The sequence below is a fragment of the Eubalaena glacialis genome, chromosome 6 (assembly GCF_028564815.1).
Source record: "Eubalaena glacialis isolate mEubGla1 chromosome 6, mEubGla1.1.hap2.+ XY, whole genome shotgun sequence".
NCBI classification, from domain to species: domain Eukaryota; kingdom Metazoa; phylum Chordata; class Mammalia; order Artiodactyla; family Balaenidae; genus Eubalaena; species Eubalaena glacialis.
In genome coordinates this window covers 1,344,738-1,363,471 of record NC_083721.1, presented here as the reverse complement: position 1 = coordinate 1,363,471, position 18,734 = coordinate 1,344,738, and the positions used below count along the sequence as shown (strand labels likewise).

The window sequence follows — 18,734 nt, the reverse complement described above, 5'->3', positions numbered from 1 at the left end:
TGTCTCTGTTCCTCTCTCCCCTTCTCTCTGTGACTCTCTGTCCCTCTCTCTGTGTGTCTCTCTGTGTTTCTCCCTCTCTCTTTGTCTGTCTCCGTCTCTCTCCCCCCCACTCCATCCCTGCTTTCTTCCTGTGGAGACACAGGGCTCATTCCTACTGGTGGGAACATTGGGTTTCTCTAAAAACCATCATAAAACAATAAAATATATAGAGATAGGGAGAAGTCTCCCACCTATTTAATGAATTGTTTTAATGTTTGCAACACGCTTTAATTTCCTATGAAGTATTTGACTGTTGAAAGTTTGAAAAAATAACATTTCCTTCAGGTCATAAAAATATTTCCAGTAATGTTACCAATTCACTTCAAAAAATAGGAAGAGGGGTTTTAAAATTCAGAACAAAGTAGTCTTTTTTATTTTATTTATTTATTTATTTATTTTAACCTCTTTATTGGAGTATAATTGCTTTACAATGATGTGTTAGTTTCTGCTGTATAACAAAGTGAATCAGCTATCCATATACATATATCCCCATATCTCCTCCCTCTTGCGTCTCCCTCCCACCCTCCCCATCCCACCCCTCTAGGTGGTCACAGAGCACCCAGCTGATCTCCCAAAGTAGTCTCTTTTAGAAACAGCTTTTTCTGAGGTGCAGTTGCCACGTGCCCAGACACTGTACCCTGTACCCTGTAACGTGTACAAATGGATGAGTCTCGAGAGCCCGTGGGAGCGCCGCCCTGTGAAGGTCATGAGCACGACCCCACCTGCCCACTTCCTGCCACAGTGGATCCTTTGCACCTTCTGGAGTTGACGTGGATGGGTCAGGCAGCTCGTCCCTTTTTGGTCTGGCTTGTTTCACGCGGCGTGATGACTCAGACACCCAGCCACACTGTTGCAGTGCTTCATTCCAAAGGAATCTTGCTTACGAGGGCAAGTACGTTATTCTTACTTGCTCAGAACCTGGCATGTATTTAATTCACTAAGTAGAACAAATGACAAAGTCCATTTTGGTTGGTCTGTTAAGCCCCAAATGCAGGGGAAATAAAAGGTTGGTAAATTGAGGCCCTATTGGGAGGTACCAAGGTCATGTGAGAAACATGTGTTTGGTTGAGCCTTCAGGACGAGGTGGATCCAGTGCTCTCGACCTGGACCCAGTCCCGTTGACTCAGACCGAAGTGGGCCCTGCGTGGGAGCAGTGACAAGTGTGGTTCTCGGATGTCATGGAACAAAATGTGCCGTGTGGAGCATTTCCTAAATGGACTTTGTTTATTTAGGCTGCGCTGCGTGGCTTGCAGGATCTTAGTTCCCCAACCAGGATGCGAACCCGGGCCCTGGCAGTGAACGCACCAAGTCCTAATCACTGGCCCGCCAGGGAATTCCAAATGGAGTTTAAATCATACAAAAAAGATTAAATCAGGGGCTTCCCTGGTGGCGCCATGGTTAAGAATCCGCCTGCCAATGCAGGCGACGCGGGTTCGAGCCCTGGTCCGGAAAGATCCCACATGCTACGGAGCACCTAACTACTGAGCCTGCGAGCCACAACTACTGAAGCCCGCATGCCTAGAGCCCGTGCTCCGCAGCAAGAGAAGCCACCGCAGTGAGAAGCCCGCGCACCGCAACGAAGACCCAACGCAGCCAAAAATAAATAAACTTTAAAAAAAGATTAAATCAAACCAAGACCTCTGGACTAGACTACCATTTCCTTGGGCATTTCTTTCTTCATAGAAGTATCAGAGGAACTGAGGGCCAGTGCTCCCCTCCCCCCCCATTTATCAAGCCCTGACTGCGTGATATTTGTCCAATGGCGGTTCCCCTTCCTTGGGATTTGTACCGATTATTTGAACGTTCTTGTATTTAAGTGTTCATTGCAGTTTTACCATGTGAAGCTTTCACTTCTCTCCATAGTAGTTCACATACTAGAATTGACTTTATTCTTATGAAATCTCAGCCAGGAAATGTTTTGTCCTTGTTGAAGCTGACATATCAATGACCACAGTTAATGTACTTCAGAGGTTTTAATAGTTCAGAACAATTGAAAAACACCTACCTTCTAAAATTTCCTGTTTTCCTTTGATTTTCTCACATTGGTTATTGAAAAGCCTCTCTGCCCCTTTGAAGGAACCAAGATCCTTGGAGTCACTCCGGCTTCGTTTCATTCCTCCAACTGTAGGCCTGATTCCCAAGGCCTGCCCATGGCACCTGTGAGATGAGATACCTCTGATGTTTTCCATCTCTGTAATCCCTCTGTCCCCTAACTGTTCCAGCCTCACCCTCCGGCCTTTGCCCACAGAGCTGTCAGCGTGATCTTTCTGAAAACACAGCCTGGACTCCTCTTTCTCCTGCAGCTTCTCCTGAGAGGCCTCCCCTCACCCTCTCACCAAAAGCATCTTGATAGACTCCTCCCACTTTCTGTCTCAGCTGAGGGGCGTCGGTGCCCTCCCTGCCCTGGCTCCGTGACTCGGGCCCCACCTGCAGCCTCTCTTCCCGGTGCCCGTCCGCTCGCCATCCTTCTTTGGTGGGTACCTGTTCATAGGACTAGTTAAGCACTTAAAACAGTGGCCGCTATCAGTGATGAGGAAGAGCGCTCCTTGTCTCAGCATCCCTCAGGTGATCGTTTACCTGTTCACTTGCCTTGAGCATAGCAAGCCTTGTATCTTGAATAATCGGTGTCTCTAAACATCGGAGAATCTGCTTTGTTTAACTGCACGCTCATGTAACAGGTTTACACACCTACAAGGTAGAAAATGAGAGCACTTATTTTGTGGCAGAGTTAAGCCCTAATTTCCAGTCTCATTAAATTATAACGATAAATATCACTTTAAAAGGAAATGCAATTGCTTCATTTAATCAATGTGATTCTCAGGGGCACAGCAGTCCATCAAGTGCTGAGTGAGGCATCTATCTCAATACAACTAGTTCTGGACTTGCAGTTGGTACTAGGCGCGCTAAATCTTACGTGACCCCTGTTTTATCATCATTGCTGTGGCATCTGAACTCCTCTTGTCAGCAGAGAGGCGGCTGGAACCTGCCGTAGAAACCCCTCCAGCCTAACTAATTTGGGGTCACGCCGCTGTCAGAGGAGGGTGTCCCGAGCCAGGCGCAGTCACCAGGAGAAGGCTCCAGAAGGCGGTGGTGCCTGAACGTGTCAGGGCCGGAGGCCACGGAGCCACCAGCTGGCGGGGCTCCTCTGTGTGTCCCACCCCACCTCCACCCCGTTTGGGGGTTTTAGGGTGTCCCGTGCCCTGCCCGTTTCCTATGGTGCATCCAGGCAAACGAGACGGGGCAGGATTCTGACTCAGCCCTGCTTCACCAACTGGCCTCTTCTCCCCAAAGCCCGGCTCCCCAAGCTCCCTCTCCTTTCCCCACAGGGTCTTTCTTCTTCTCTTCTGCAGGAAATAGGAAACCTCTAGCTGCCTCTCCTGACTTTTCTCACGGTCTTGCCACCATAGCCCTCTTTGCTAGTGCAGGTGGTTGGCTGGTTGCCGCTGCCACTGGCTTCATCTGGTTCGTTGTATGGCAGCTGCAGTTGGCCCTGGAACAGCGTGGGTGTGAACCGCTCGGACTTCGATCAGCAGTCTGCCCTACAGCGCTGTGCGACCTGTGGACGCAGAGGACCCGCGGGTACTGAGGGGCCGCGCGCGGATGTGGCAGCCCAGCCTGACTGCGGGCGGTCGGTGCCCCTCGCCCGCGTGGTTCCCGGGTTGGCTGTGCTGGGCTCCGTCATTATCGACGATGCTCCTGGACACCGTGGGCACTGCAGGCGTGTTTTGTTTTCAGTGCCTGCTTGTTGTCTCAAGCATCTGTGTTGTGAGCCGTGTGGTTCCTGCAGAAGAGTGCGGGTGCAAGAGAGTAGTTCTGATGACACGTCCGTGCAGCCGCCCCCCGGGGTAAAAACAGACACTGTGTCTCCGTCTCCTTGACCACGGCCCCTCCCTCCCTGTCCATATGGCCGCTGTCCTGTGTTTCAGAGTAACGCTGTCCTTGCCGTTCTTTTTAGTTTACCACAGAGCGTGCACCCCTCAGAATCCAGCTTAGCTGTGCCTGTGATTGAGCTTCACATACGGAGTCGTGGGTATATTCTCTTATGTCCCTCTTGATTTATTAACGTGGTGGATTACGTCAATTGATTTTCATGCACGCATTTTCGTGTTCCCAGCACAAATCCAACTTGATCATGCTGTATCAGCCTTTAAAAATATTGTTGGATTGCGTTTGCTGACGTTTTGTTGAGGATTTTTACATCTGTCTTCAGGAGTGAGTTTGGCCCATACTTTTTCTTCATGTTCTTCACAGATGTGTTCCTGTTGAACGCTGGGTGGGACTTTCTGGAGAAGCCATCTAGGCATGGAGTGTTCTTTGTACACTGATTTTTCTTTCTTGATTCTAATTCTTTAACGTTGGTAGTTTAGTCAGATTTTCTGTTTCTTCCTGAGTCAGCTCTGATGAGTTGCATTTTTCTTGGAATTTGCTCATTTTGCCTCAGTTTACCAGATTTTTGGAATAAAGTTCCTAGTACCCTCTTACTCTATGTTAGTGCTGTCAGGGTTTGCAGAGATAGTTCCATTTCGGTGGTCTCTTGCTGTCTGACTTACCCACCCCAAAACTTGGGGGCTGAGAACAGCCACAGTTTTGTTATGCTTGTGATGTCGTGGGTCAGGGATTTGGCAGAGTGTGAGGGAATGGCCTGTCTGTGCTCCACGGTGACCGGAACCTCAGCTGGGGTCACCCAAATGGCTGGAGGGGGCCGTGGGTCTGGAGCGTGTTGTCTGGGGACCTGGAGAGGCCGAGTCACCGCTCGCAGAGCCAGGGTGTCCGCCCAGGGCCCTGCTCCGAAGCCCGTCCTCACGGCCCTGCAGTCCCCCTGGGAGCATGGCAGTCTCCATCACCCCGTCCCAGTACTTTGTATTTAAAGGTCTCAGTTTACAAACTCCTCTGTGTGTCCGAGTGCAGCTCTGCGCCTCTCGTCGTGCTGCTCCTGCTGTGTTTTCCTTGCTCTGTTTAGTCTGTGGACTTTCGCTTTGTGAAGCTCCTGGAATGGCACTTCACCCCTTCGTGGTTCGCACTTGGTCCTTCCTCTTTCTCCTTGGAGTGCGGGGTGTCGTGTCCCGGCCGCTGCGACCCACTCCCACCTGCCGCGGAAGTGGGCACCGAGGCAGCGCCCCTTTACTGTCTTCGCCCGGGCGTGGAGGTGGGCCGCCGGGTGGTGATGGGGTGGGTGGCGCTGTGGGTGGGTGATGGGAGGAGCCCAGCACAGACGTCATTTGGATATCAGTTTGTTTTCCGAAAAGAAAATAGAGATGTCCCATGTTCAGGTTCTGTAGGTGTTTTAGCGTGTTGCGGTCGTGCTGCTGGTCGGCGGGGAGGTAACATGGAGGTGCAGACGCAGGGCTGGCCTCAGCTCCTGAGCCTGGGCGGGAAGGGGCAGGGACGATGCCGAATGTGCAGCTCTGGGTCTGTCTGCACTCACGCGCGTGCGCAGGCCCGTGCATGTGACGTTCCCTTTTTCGGAAGATAGGTCCATACAGGACTTTGCCTGGGGCCGCACTCCTTAGCGCGTGGGTCGGTGCTCGTTTGCGTTGGCACGTCCGCCAGCAGAGATCCGGTGGTGCGTGTCACGTGCGCATCTGCCTATCGTCGCGATGGTGAAGGCGTGATTGATCATTGGGTATCTGCTTTAAAAATCATAAGAGTACAGTAAAAGTAAGTGAAACATGATTAGGAGAGGGCTTTTTTTTTTTTTTTTGCCTGTGCTGTGTGGCCTGCAGGATCATCTCCCAAGGAGAGGACTTTTAATTAACAATATTTATTATTAGAGTTAGCTCCTGCACTGGTGAAAAAGCTTTACTATTGAGTTAAATTAATGCAAAGTAATGGAATGCTTGTGTTACAGAGGGAAGGCTTTCAGGTTGGGCACAGAGAGCTGGAGAGGGGCCTGAAGGCAGCTCGCCAACCGGACGCCACACTTAGATCTTCTCAGCCCTGCCTGCACCGAAGGGCCGAGGAAACAGGAACACGTTGAGTGCGAGGTAAGAGCAAACACCTGTACATCTCTGCTAACATTTGACTAATAAGAGCGCCTCTGGCTTGCTGTAAACTGATTAGTTAAGCCTTTGGCTTGCCGTTTAAAATGCGTGTGATGGGCTGGCTTCCAGCAGAGACCGTTTTTTTTACTGTCCCCGCGGTCTCTCGGCCGGTGCTCTGCTGCCCCCCAGCGGCCGGCGCGGTCCCTGCAGAGGGGACGCCACGCTGGACTTGCTGTAAAGCCTTTGCTGCAAATTATTTTCCTTGAGGTGATTAAAAGAAAATTTCCTTAGTACTTATTTTTGTGACTGTTACATGATTCAGCGTCTGCTTTTGAGAGGAGTTGAGACAAGTGTTAAAATCCCGGTAGTGAGATGTGAGGTTAATTTGCGGCCTGCAGAAGGTCTAGCGTTGAACTTTCAAGGAGATCTTTTCACGGGGAAGAAGTATACGGAAGTGGCCGCCAGAGGCTGCTGAGTGCAGCAAGAGCGTGGTCTGTGTACGTTCACTCCCTCGGTGGGGGCTGAGGAGTGTCTGCCACATCACAGCACCCTCTGGGCCTGGGGGACCTTGGACGGGGCAGATGTGGAGCCCACGGGGTCGGGTGGGGGAGGAGAGGTGCGCCTGGAAAGGCCCCACCTGCCATTTCTGTGTCTGTAAACGTCAAGATGTCAGGCATCTGGTTCCCAGGGAGACCTTTAAAAGAGGTTTTGCTTACTCTTCGACTGATGCTTCTTTTCTTTCTTTTTTTTTGCACATGGGGAGGGCAAAACCAAGGTTACTTTCACTGCTGCTTGTGCCAGAGGGGTGGAGTTTTATGTTCAGCCCCAGCTCATCTTTCAGCTCGGTTAGCGACCTTAAATCAGTGTCTCTGTAGCTGGAGTTTATTGAGAGACAGCGAGAATCCCAGAGTGAGACGTGCTTTAATGCTGCAAGTGAAGTGTGATTTATGGCCACCTACATCCAAGGTGCCATAGACCTAAACTCCCTCATTAATTATACTGTTTAAGTGAAATAGAAAGTGTTTTTTTATGTAATGTAAGCATGCACCGGAGAAGTGAGTTATTTATGCTCCTTTGCACAAGTAAATTGTCCTTGAAGGCATAGAAAAAATAACCAAGGACAAAGGTGGCATCTGAAGCAGAACGGAGGGCTGGGAATGATCAAATACCACAGCGTCGTGAATCATGTCTCCTCCTGATAGATGTTAGTTGCAGAATAGACATTTTGTATTTGTTTCATAAAATGAGAGCTAATTCTGGCAACAATAATCTGATGTATTAGTCTTTTTTTCAGAGTGGTTTGAAAAAGAAAAAAAAAACCATGGAAGTGGCCAGAAAAAGTCTCTACTGGTGGAAGCGCTCCTGTCAGTAGCCTCATTTGCCATCTGACGGTGACGCTGGAGGGAGCCTGTATTTTTAGTTTCAGGCACAGTTGCCGCTTTTGCCTCTCTTGCTCCTTAAAAAGATTGAAGTTGCGTCTTGTGTCTTACAGGTGAGAACATCTTCCGAGGTTGGGGCATCTCGGGGGTCGCGCTGTGGAACCTCTGCAGCATTTACTCAGCTGCACACATTTGAGGGAGGCCCAGGGAAGCCCTGAGTCTGCTCAGATGCTGAGGCTTTTCCTTGGTGTGTCTCACTGCCACCAACCCCAGCATTCTGCTTATAGCAAATATTGATTAACTCCCCTTTTTATTCTGAAATGAAATCATAGAAGGTACCACTTTATATAATTATAACCGTATTTAAATGTAATAAAAGAGAAATTAAGAATGTACCACGAAATAGTTCTCTGTTGACATGTGAACGCCGGGCACCGCCGCTCTCAGGAGGACCCTGTGCACGCACGCCTGTAAATGCAGAGACGCAGGCGCTGCGAGGGTGACACAGACCGAGGGTGTAGACCTGAGTGGAATGGGGTTCAGCTCATGGATTCACTCTTGGAGAAGCGCGACGCAGTTCTCCCTGCTTTTCGCTTGGCAGTTACACTTCTGGATGGTTGGGTGTGTTGAAAGTTGTGATTATATATGAAACAGGGGTCTTGGGTAACCATGAACCTCTTTGTCGCCTGCATGTTAGTCCTTCAGGCAGGACAGTTCTTTGTTTCTGGGACAGTCCTGCTGTCCCACACACTCCCTCTCCCTTCACGGTGCCAGAGTGCCCCAGACCTGCGACGACCAGACCATGTCCACACGTGGCCACCACCGCCACCCCCCGCGGCCACTGACAGAAGGCTTGGCCGAGAGGAGAATGTGGCAGGGAGGGGCTGTCGGGGACAGAGTGGCGTCGAGGCCCTCACAGGCCTGCAGGGTGTCCTGAAGGCTGGAGCAGCCGTGGGCCGGGGAGGAGCCCCCGCGGCGTCAGGCGTGGGCCCCCGCGAGTGCAAGCGGCTCCAGGGCTCCTAGCGCCCGAGGTGGGGAGAGGCATCGCTGCAGGGACACCCAATGCTTATGCAGGGGGCTGAATCCTTACACGGGGGCAAAAACTTGACATTTTTCCCCTTTAATGTGATTTACCGGCTAACATAACCTATTTAACACAGATGACACTTCAGTTTATAAACGTTCCTGAAGGTCAGTGAAATAAAACAAAATTTGGCTGAGAACGAAGAGTGATTCTCAGTGAGTTTCTGGCATGAGTCACTGCCACTGAGAAAGTGTCCTTGTGTCATCCGGACTGACTCATCGGCGTCGGCTCCACAAAGCGCGTCCAGGAAGAAGCGCCCCTGGTTGTGAGGTCACGGGTCTGCAGCAGTGTTCAAGAAAGATGTGTATTGCGTCCCCCACTCTTTCATTCACCCAGCAAATAGGTGCCTTGCATCTGCGGGCAGGCACTGACCGAGGCCCTCGGGACCAGGGTGGGACGGACAGCACCCGCTGATGCTGGTGGGAGCGGAGAAGAGTCATTGTCGCTCCAGGCAGCGTCGGCCGTGAGGGGGACCCTCAGGACAGGGGTAGGGACCTCTCCCAGGGGGTGGTGTCGCAGAGAGGACCCAGGAGGGACCCTCACACGCCTTCTCTCCACACCCCTGCCCGAGGGTGGCTGCAAGCAAAATAGTGCACAGTTAACCTCAAAAGTGTGACTCTAGTGAATAAAAATTCGATTGCCTTTGCAGCGTTGGATGCAGAGTAGTATCTGTTGTTTTTAGTGGTAGGTTGCTGATTTTCTTGTAGCTGTTTTGTGCTCTGGTCATGACTAAATACAAAATAATGGATCCAGATACTTAAGACTAATGTGTAAAAGAAAAATGGGAGATTCATTTACAGATACAGGAAAAATCTGGTATTCTTTCCTTGTTTCCTCATGGGGGGACTTGCAGAAATACAGCAGTGCCCTCTTGTGGACAGATTCGTTGTGTAGTCACCCCTCTGTAAAATTCGAAATGCTGAATTTATCAGAGAACCCCTGCCCCTCCTGTGCAGATGGAGAATTCTGGAAGGCTTATGTCTCCTGACCGCCTTATTACCAGGATGCTGTGGGCCGTTGCTGGTCTTACGGTCTACGGATGACATTTTGGACGTGGGCTAGGGCATTCGATGTGGTCTCTCCATCACTCCCTCAAGTTTGTGGGGCAGCAGCTGGCAGCGGCGATGAGAGCTCCGTGGGGCCTGTTCTGGAAGAGCAAAGCCCAGAGCTGCTTAGAGGAAGGGGTGGGTCTCTTGAATCATGGTGGAACTCAGACCTCTGCAGCACTGCCCAGGCGGGCACTGGGGCGGGGACATGGCCGGGGGGAAGGGAAGTGAGCAGGTGACGACAGTGGTGTCTACTGCTGCTGTGACAGAAGTAGGGGCCAGAGGCAGGTGGCCTGTTCTCCCCCCTGCGGTAGGGGTCGCAGGCTTCGTGGGGGCGGGGGGAGTCTTGAAGGGTGTGTATTTCCCAGGCAGATGGCATGGGGAGGTGGGCAGGGGGTCAGGGGCAGGAGAGGACCCCAGCGGCCTGGTGGGCCCAAGAGGAGCTGCGACTGTGGTGGGAGGGGGCATGCAGGGGCAGGGCCGAGGCTGGCTGGGCGCAGGCACATGGGGGTGCGGGAGAGGAGACCAGGCCTGCTTGGGTTTTGTTTTTCAGTTTTTACCAGTGATGTCTTCAAAGTCAGACAAGTCACGTAATTTAGAAGGGCTTTTGGTGGAAAGCAGCGGTCCACAGTCCTCGCCCTCCCCAGAGGCAGCCCTGATTGTTCTAAAGAGTTGCAGATATTTGTGTTTCTGGATTGGCCAGTGTGAGGGGACACACTGTGGGGACAGAGGCACAGCGTGAGGAGCTTCACCAGGAGGAAGGTGAAGCAGCAGCGCCTGTCCAGGCAGACAGGCCCGTCCAGGCCCAGACTGTCTGTCCTGGTGTTCGGTCTGCTGTGTGTGAACCCACCCATAGTTGGGGCAGGTGCTGGAGGGGGTGTGATAAAGGGCACCTGTGTGCTGTCTCTTGGGGAGGTTCCCAGAAGCTGCCACGTGACGCTTCTGTTTCCATCCCAGTGGGTAGAACTGTCGTCACGTGGCCATGACCAATGGCAAGAGAGCTGGAAAGGTCGTTCTCCGTGGCTGGCTGGGCGGGTGCTCTGCTGTTGGCGCAGATGGCAGTCACTGCCATGCTTCCTGTTTCTTAATAATACACTTGCAATTATTTGATTTGTTAATTTTGGACAATATCTATTGACTTTCAGTTTAGATACAGGAGGATTTAGCTCACTTACACTTCTGCCTTCCCTTCTTTTCCTGTGTCATTTAGGAGTGCTTTTGGCTGAAAGTAACAGAAAACATGACCTATGGTATCTTAAACAACTGGGGATTTATTCATTTACTTATTTCGTAAGTAAAGCAAGGGTAGGTTTTTGCTAGAGTTGGCTCAGAGCACAACCACATCAGGAGTCTGGTTCAGTGTCTCTGCAGTTCTCCTAACCATTCATGTTTGCAGTGTGGCTGCTGCAGCTCCAGCCATCACATCTATGTTCAAGGCAATAACAACTGGGAAGGAAGGAGCAAGCAGTGCAGCCCATTTCTGTCGTTTTCATCAGGGGCGTTCCAGAAGCCTCTGCATATTTTCATTTATATCTCGTTGGCCAGAACCGTGTTGTGTGGCCAGCTGTAGTCACAAAGGAGACTGAGAAAACGAGTATTTAACTCTTGTAACATCTCTGCAAAAGGGGGCAGGAGAAAGGGGTCTTGGGGAGGAGCATTGGGTCAGCCAGCCAGGTTGGCAACCATGTTCCCTGCTGGTTGTCTTAGGAACTGCGGATTCTTAGCCAGCTTCTTGGACCTTGGACCGTCTCCTGGCTCCCCACCGTGTCAGGTGTACCTGGCCACTTACCCTACCCTGCCCATCACCTCCTCCTCACTCTCCACTGTTCAGCTTCTGTCAGGTTTGGTTTTCTGGTTTTTTTAATGTTATCAAAGCAGAAAATTTTATTTTCTGTTTTGTAACCATGGTTCACTCAGTTTCAAATCCGTACATGGCATTTACGTTATTATGATTAGGAAACGGTGTTCACTACAGAGCCAGCTAAGATGCAGGTGATAGTTCCTCCTCCGTCACACTTGTGCGTGCAAAGGAAAATTTTTAAGTGATTTCTCTTTTAGGACACTACACTAATTGCCAAAAGTCATGCCACATTTTAACTTGCTTTATAGTTGGGTCGTATCTTTTTTGCTCAGTGCTGCCTTTTTCCTGCATTCTTGCATTGCCTGGGGTGGTAGAGCGGGGTGGTGAGACGTGGCTGCAGCCTGAGTTTGGGGCAGTTTGCTCGCTTCCCCCCTCCGGTCTCCTCATGAGTCAGCTGGTGGCAGCAAGAGTTGCTGTAAGCCTTCCTCTGCAGTCCTGTTGAGAGACCCGTGTGCTTTCTCGTATTTTCCAACTGATTCATTCTGTGTTTGGAATCCATTCATTCCTTCTTCTTGAAATCTACGTATTTTCCATTTTATTTCAAATTGAGACTATGACTTTCTTCTACTATTTGTGTTTTTTTTTTTCTGGGATTTTTTTAAAGCTGCCTTTATTGAAGTACAGTTTACATGCAATAAAAATCACCCTTTGTATGTGTTCAGTTAGATGTGCTCTGACTGTGTGCAGTTAGCACAGCACCACCCCCGTGTCCTTCGTCCCAAAGGTTCCCTCTTGCCCACTCTGGTGTCCTGATCCATCCTGACCACAGAGTGGCCTTGTCCGGTGTTGGCGTTCTGTGTCATTGCCTACTTTGCACAGGACACCAGGACGCAGCGGTGAGGGGTGAGGGCAGGCCACGGGGCGCCCACGCCATCAGGCGCCCACACGGCAAGCGTGCCGCGAGCCCCGGGCGGACGCCTTCAGGCGGTAGGTAGCATTGTGAGGTCACGCTGAGACGGCAAGAGAAAGCCTGTCTCACATCCTGAGGACAGTTGTCCTGCGTTCCTACCCCGAGCCCAGATAGCAACTTCCTGCAGAAAAGTTTCTGTTCACTGGCTTTGCTTTAGCCATTTTAAAGGACCCGTGAGGCAGTGGTATGGGATACTTACAGCTGGTTTAGTTCAGTGAGTGACCTGATTTGTAAATTAAATTTTATCAAATAATTTATAAACTTAATTCTAATAAGTTGAGTTCCTGTTATGGAATTGGAAAGCACAGTTTCATACATCTGTTCCAGTCTTTAAAAAATTATTGCTTTGCTTATTTATGTGTAATATAATTTTACAGTTTCCTTATTTTAGCTTAATATTTCAAATAGGTTTTATAATTAAGATAAAATACAGAAGCAAAAAAACCCCAAATAGTCTACACTATCAAGTTCTGAATGTGTGGTGACAGATTGCTAATTTTAATAAGACTAAATTAACCCAAATTTGTATATGTGTGTTTGATCTGTAGTGAAGAGTTGCCAACATAAAGTGAAGAAATAATGTGAATATTTGAGGTTTAAAATTTCTCTTCCATGAACCCTTGTCTTGCAGCTGCTCAGCCCTACGGCCATGTTGGCCCCCACGCCCACTCTAGTGTCCCGTCCCTGCCGCCGCTTGCTCTCCCCAGGCTGACTGTGCAGCAATGTGCGCTGGGACGGGGTCCCGGGGCGGGGGGTGGGTCTGGCCAGGCGGCGGCCGGGATCAGCGATGGAATCCAGGGGCTGAAAGCCCTGGCTCAGACTCTGCCCGCAAGGTACCAGAGAGCTAGACTTTTAGAGTGAAGGTAGACTTTGGCCAGCAGGGTTCTCTGGGGCCCGGGTAGAGAGAGGGACCTGTCCCCACACGTCCCTCTGAGCATCCCCCCAGGACAGCACCCACCTCTCCTGGGAGCCTCTCAGCAGTTTGGGGATACAGATCTGGGGTGGGGGTGTACCCTCCAGCCCCTGTGCCCTCGGGTCTGTGGAGGTGAGGCCTGGGGGCTGCCCTGCACCGGGGCTCGAGATTTTATAGGCCCCCCACCTTTGTAGTTGACCAGCTTGATGGGACCCGAGCTGGGATCGTACCCCCCTCTCAGACTGGGGGATATCCCGTCGCCGCCCTCCGGCCCGGCTTCATCGCCTCAGTAACCAGATTGCTCTGGGCTAGACTTCCTTCGAATTCTCTAGTCATGAATTTCAGCGATATTGCTGAGAAAAATGTGAGTTTTCGTTGCTTTTTATTACCTTCTTGGTGCACACGGTGTCCGTTTGGTGGCAGATTCAGACCTTCATTTCTGGGGAGTTCTCTCACAGCTCTGGTGTGTTCCCTGGTCCTTAGACCCACGAGTCCTGTGCCTGTGGCTCTCCACCCTGCAGGTCCAGGCTGTGACGCCTCTCATCTCTTTTTAAGTTTTTTCTTTTCCATTCAGTCTTGTTTGAGTTTTAGTCGGATCTGACCATTTTTGTCCTTTTGTACGTTGCTTGTACATATGCATGTTTATGTTGGTTCTTTCATCTACACATACCCGGTTTAAAAAAAAAACCAACCCTGGAATCAAGTATACATAGGTTAACTGGGTCAGAGGATTTTCTACTCTAGACTGAGCAAAATCACTCTGTCTTCTTTGAGGGCCCAACCAGATTTACTTTATACTTCATAAAGTGTATGTTCTAATTTGTTTTTAATAATCAGTAGTAGAAAACATTGTTTTTAAAGGATGGTTCAAACATAATCTTTAAAGAAATACCTGTCTAAACCATGGCTATCAATTGTATACCCAGTTCAGTTTCAAATTTACGTTCAGACTTGATGACACTATTTGTTTCGAACTTTCCTTCAGTCTGTAGCTAGGAATCAGAGCTCTCTGTGCGCAGCCCAGGCCTCTCAGGTTTGAGATGGCCTCTGCTGCCGGCATTACTCCATGGGCCACCTAAGCCATCTGGGGCTATTTTGTCATCCGTGGGTCACCCCAGCCGTTCGTGGGCCACCTTAGTCATACGTGGGCCACCTGAGCCCTCTGTGGGTCACCTTAGGCCTCCGTGGGCCACCTCTAGTCATCGTGGGCCACCTGAGCCATCTGTGGGTCACCTTAGGCCTCCGTGGGCCGCCTCTAGTCATCGTGGGCCACCTGAGCCATCTGTGGGTCACCTTAGGCCTCCGTGGGCCGCCTCTAGTCATCGTGGGCCACCTGAGCCATCTGTGGGTCACCTTAGGCCTCCGTGGGCCGCCTCTAGTCATCGTGGGCCACCTGAGCCATCTGTGGGTCACCTTAGGCCTCCGTGGGCCGCCTCTAGTCATCGTGGGCCACCTGAGCCATCTGCGTGCCATCATCTGTGGTTGCTTCCTTGTTTTGGGTGGCTTTAGGCTATTGGAACTAATTTTAGGGCCTTCAATTCAAGTGTCTCCCCCCCTTTTTTTCAAATCCAACACCTGCTCTACTTATCTGATCAATGTAAATTTTTGTTTTAATCCAAAGTTCCTTGGTAAAGTCACTTCAAAAGAAAATGGAAAAAGCTTACTTTAGTTCATGATCTTAATTGAGTGGAGGAAACTTGCAGGTGCACTGCAAACTACACTCCCCCTAATCTGCTCGGAACTGTCTTGCCTTAGAAAGTAGAAATGTGCTTAGTTGAAGAAATACGTGCATGTTACTTTGACCTAATATTGTGAGGAATCTTAACATATTGAAAAAGTAAACTTGAGTGGCCGTGCTTTTGCGGCGATGGCGGCATTGTGGAGGGTGAAGAGCTTGGGTCCCGAGCTGGGAGTGTCCTGGGTTCTGAACAGTGTCCTCCCGCCTGCCCAGTTGTGACCTTGGACAGGTCACCTAGCCTCTCCAGCTGGCTGCTCCTCTTTAGAAGGTGGTGGTCCTGATGATATGGCAGCAGCTGAAGCCAAGGTGGCCCCTACTGTGTCCTGCACACTGTCCTCACTTGGTCTCCCCAGCAAGCCTGGGGGGAACCATCGCTGTCATCTCGGAGCCAAGAGGGTGAGAACTTGCCGTGGCCCCAGGCTAGAAGGAGGTAGAGCAGGGCTTCAGCAGGGAGACCTGCTCTGGGCTTTGTGCTGATGACCCCTGTGCTGTAACCATGGCCATGCTGTACGGCCTTGCAGGTTTTACACTGCACAGCTCCACTCACAAACGCTTGAATGGCATCCCTGCCGGTTGTAAAACAAGTGGTGGTTGTGTCCAGCCCGCCCCTCGTGTGGTCACTGCAGAGTCTCCTTTACTAAGATTTGGTGACATTTAAGTGGAGTGACCGGCAGGTGACGGTCACTCAGTACACTCGTCCTGTGCACACCTCCTCAGTGACTGTTCCCTCCCCCAACCACCCAGCCGCAGCGCCTTTCCCGGCTCTATCTACACTCAGCACTCAGGGCTCACCCATTCTCACCTCTGTGCCGGCGAGTCCCACACCTGAGTCTCCAGCCCAGACCTTGCTCCTGCTCTCCGGGCTCAGACCCCGGGTCCCCCAGCATCTTCTGGGGAATCACCTCATCTCCAACTTGGGACATCAGATTGACCTCCCGGTGGCCCCCCATCCACAGGCCTCCAATCTCTGCAGCTCTGTCCTTCCAGGCTCTCAGGCCAAAAGCCGGGGCCGTCCTTTCCCTTCTGCCCCAGATCCAAGCTATCAGGAGAGCCTGCCTACTGTGCCACTAGGGTGCATCGAGTCTGGTTATTTCTTACCTTGTCCACGGCCGTCAGACTCTGACCATCGGATCTGTTTGCACTGGTCTCCTAACCTGTCTCCCCGCGTCAGCCCTGCCCCACACCCGTCCTTCCCCAGAGGCCAGAGGCCAGGCCCCATGAAAACTCCCGGACAGAGTGAGCCGACCCTCCAGTACTTCCAGCCTCCTGGCTGTTCCTGGGCCACACAGGCTCTGCCTCGGGGTCTTTGCCCTCTGTCTTCTTGGAATGCTCTTCCCCGGGGCCTCATGTCAGCCTCCTCAGCGCCTTAGTCTTGGCTTCATCACCGTCTTCCTGGAGCCGTGCACCGTCCTCTGACACGCGAGTCCTTTAACTGCTGGTGACGCTCACTGCTGACTGGGTTTCTTTTCCTGTTGGACGTGAGCCCCATGCGAGCCTGTGAATGTCCTCTTTTCACCGACAGAGCCCTGGCCCCGAGGATGGTCCCGGCACATAGTAGGTGCTTGCTCCCAGTTGGATGAGTGAGTGAATGTTTGCTGTGTTTCTTATTAAGAGATATTTCTGAGGCACCGTGGTATTAAATCAAGTACCATTACAGTTTCCTGTGTGTTGATTGTATGTGAATAACTAATGAGGAACTGACTCATTTAGAGACTGTAGAATTCTAATGGAATAAACTCCTTGTTTCCTTCTTGAAAGAGTAGAAAAACAGTTTTCAAGAGTCTTGTCCTAAATTAATAGTCCAGGAACATTAAATGTTGGAGTCTTTACTCTAGGACATAGATAAATAAAATTAATTAGGTACCAGGAATGTCAGATGCTAAATGGTGTACAACTATTTCTGACATTCTCCTAGAATTCAGTAGTTATTAACTTGCAAAGATGTGACAACTGAAGTCCGAAATTGGTGTACTTTTAAAATTGGAAAAAGCTTTAAAGTGTTTTTTTAGATTATTAACTGTCAATTTAATGGTTCTAGAAACCATATCTGATGCAGCAAATCATTGCCATTCTGCTGTGAATTTCTTGATTCCCATGAATACAGGTATTCTATTTTTATGCTCCTCTTAAATAATCCTAAAGGTAGCAGAAAGAAATGGGAAGGAAAAAGAAGAGCATGATAGATGCAGAGAGAGGACGTTACTTCACCTTTGGGAACTTCTCGTGGAATGGCTGTAAGTTAAGACGCGCTGAGAAGGGTGGTGCTCCGTTAGGGCCCCTCCCGTCCGCGGCCACAGACGCTGCATCAGGGCACCACTTGCCTTGTCATTCCGGTGGGTTCTGACTCACTCTGATTTTCAAGAAAGCGGAAAACATGGCATTTATTACGTGAGGAAGATTAACTGTGCATTCGGTTGTGTCATTTGATGAGAAAAAGCAAATTATCACTTTATGAAGTGAAGGCTATATGCACGTAACTGCCACTTTTACCTGACTTTATATACGAATGTAGAGCGAATGTGAAATTGGGTTGTACGATGTGATAGTAGGAGGCCAGCTTGTCCTTGTGTTTCATAGACTGTTCGGTGCCCTTTAGTTAGAAGGAACCTAAATAGACTCGATGTTGTCAAACCAGGCGTCTTGAGAACCGTGCCGCTGTCCCTCCTGCACCCGCGGGGTAGTCGTGAGCGGAGGTGCCGCAGGTGCCGTGGAGACGCCGGGCCACATGCCCCACCCCGCAGGACATGGAGCACCCGTTTGGGTCAGGAGGGAGAAGGGAGTGAGGAGGCCTTTTTGGGGGTTTCCACGAGACGAGCAAGGCAGGGCAGAGTAAACCACTTAGGATTGGCCAGTTTGAGTCACCCTGGCAGGCTCTGGGCTGTAACGGTGGTTTCTGGTTGCCTGGTCCCTGCCTGAGTGATCTGGGGCAGGGGCGGGGCAGCAGGGGCCTGGCGGGAGGTTAGAGCGCATTGTGGGCTGTGGTTTGCATTGCTCCTGGCCGAGCCCTCTGCTGTCTCTGCAAATCAGCTCATCCGGGAGGGGCAGTCTCTCCTTCCCAGGGTCTGCAAGGCCCGCAAATGCCAGAGCATCAACAAAAAGAAAATATAGTTAAAATAATTTGCAGTGTGATGTGTGGATGCCACACAGACAACTACTGTACAGAACCCAGGAAAGCAGAGTCAGAACAACTGCCGGTAGGGGCTGAGCTGCACCTGCAGCTGGGGACGGGGTCGGAGGGCATGCTCTTAGGGTTGCACTCTGGTCCCTCCCCAGGGCGAGCGGTGGGTTCTGTCCCACCAGTGCCCACTGCCTGGAGCCCTGGGGAGGGGGGTTCTGCAGGGCCACGTCTTCTGTGGAGCATGTCCGGACGGGCACACACACAAATCTAAGAGTAACAGGAGCTGCTTGATGTGACAAAACATGGCTCAGGCTCCACGTGCAATCGTGGTGAAGCCGGCGTTAATTCGTGTGCACCTTTGGAATAATAAGTTGGAAAAACGATGCTGGCATTACCAGGAAAGGAACACTTTTTATGCAAGACACGGTCAGTTGTGTGGAGAGAAAGATTTTGACGCGTCGATTAACTTTTCTTTTGCTGAAGGGCTCTGCTACTCACATCCTCCCTGCACACTGACTCCCCCGCGAGACACCCCCGTCCTCAGGGCTCTCAGATGCAGTTGCCTTTTGTTCCAAGGACAGGGCCCCCAAGATGTGGGAGAGCATCTACGCAGCGTGTCTGGACGACGGGGGCTGAGGGCTGTGGGTTGTGCTGGGCCAGTCCGA

The 18,734-nt window shown here is 51.0% G+C and overlaps 1 protein-coding gene across 8 annotated transcripts in view; it reads left to right on the top strand.

Moving 5' to 3' along the window:
* Positions 1-18,734, top strand: part of ADARB1 (adenosine deaminase RNA specific B1) — a 113,368-nt gene that overhangs the window by 43,523 nt on the left and 51,111 nt on the right. For 6 of the 8 annotated variants that reach the window (XM_061193806.1, XM_061193798.1, XM_061193803.1 and 3 more), the window contains exon 2: positions 5,888-6,023. The gene's annotated coding sequence lies outside the window, so the exon portion shown is untranslated. Of the gene's footprint in view, positions 1-5,887; positions 6,024-7,302; positions 7,513-18,734 lie in introns of all 8 variants that reach the window. The other 2 variants (XM_061193801.1, XM_061193800.1) reach the window with 2 other exon arrangements.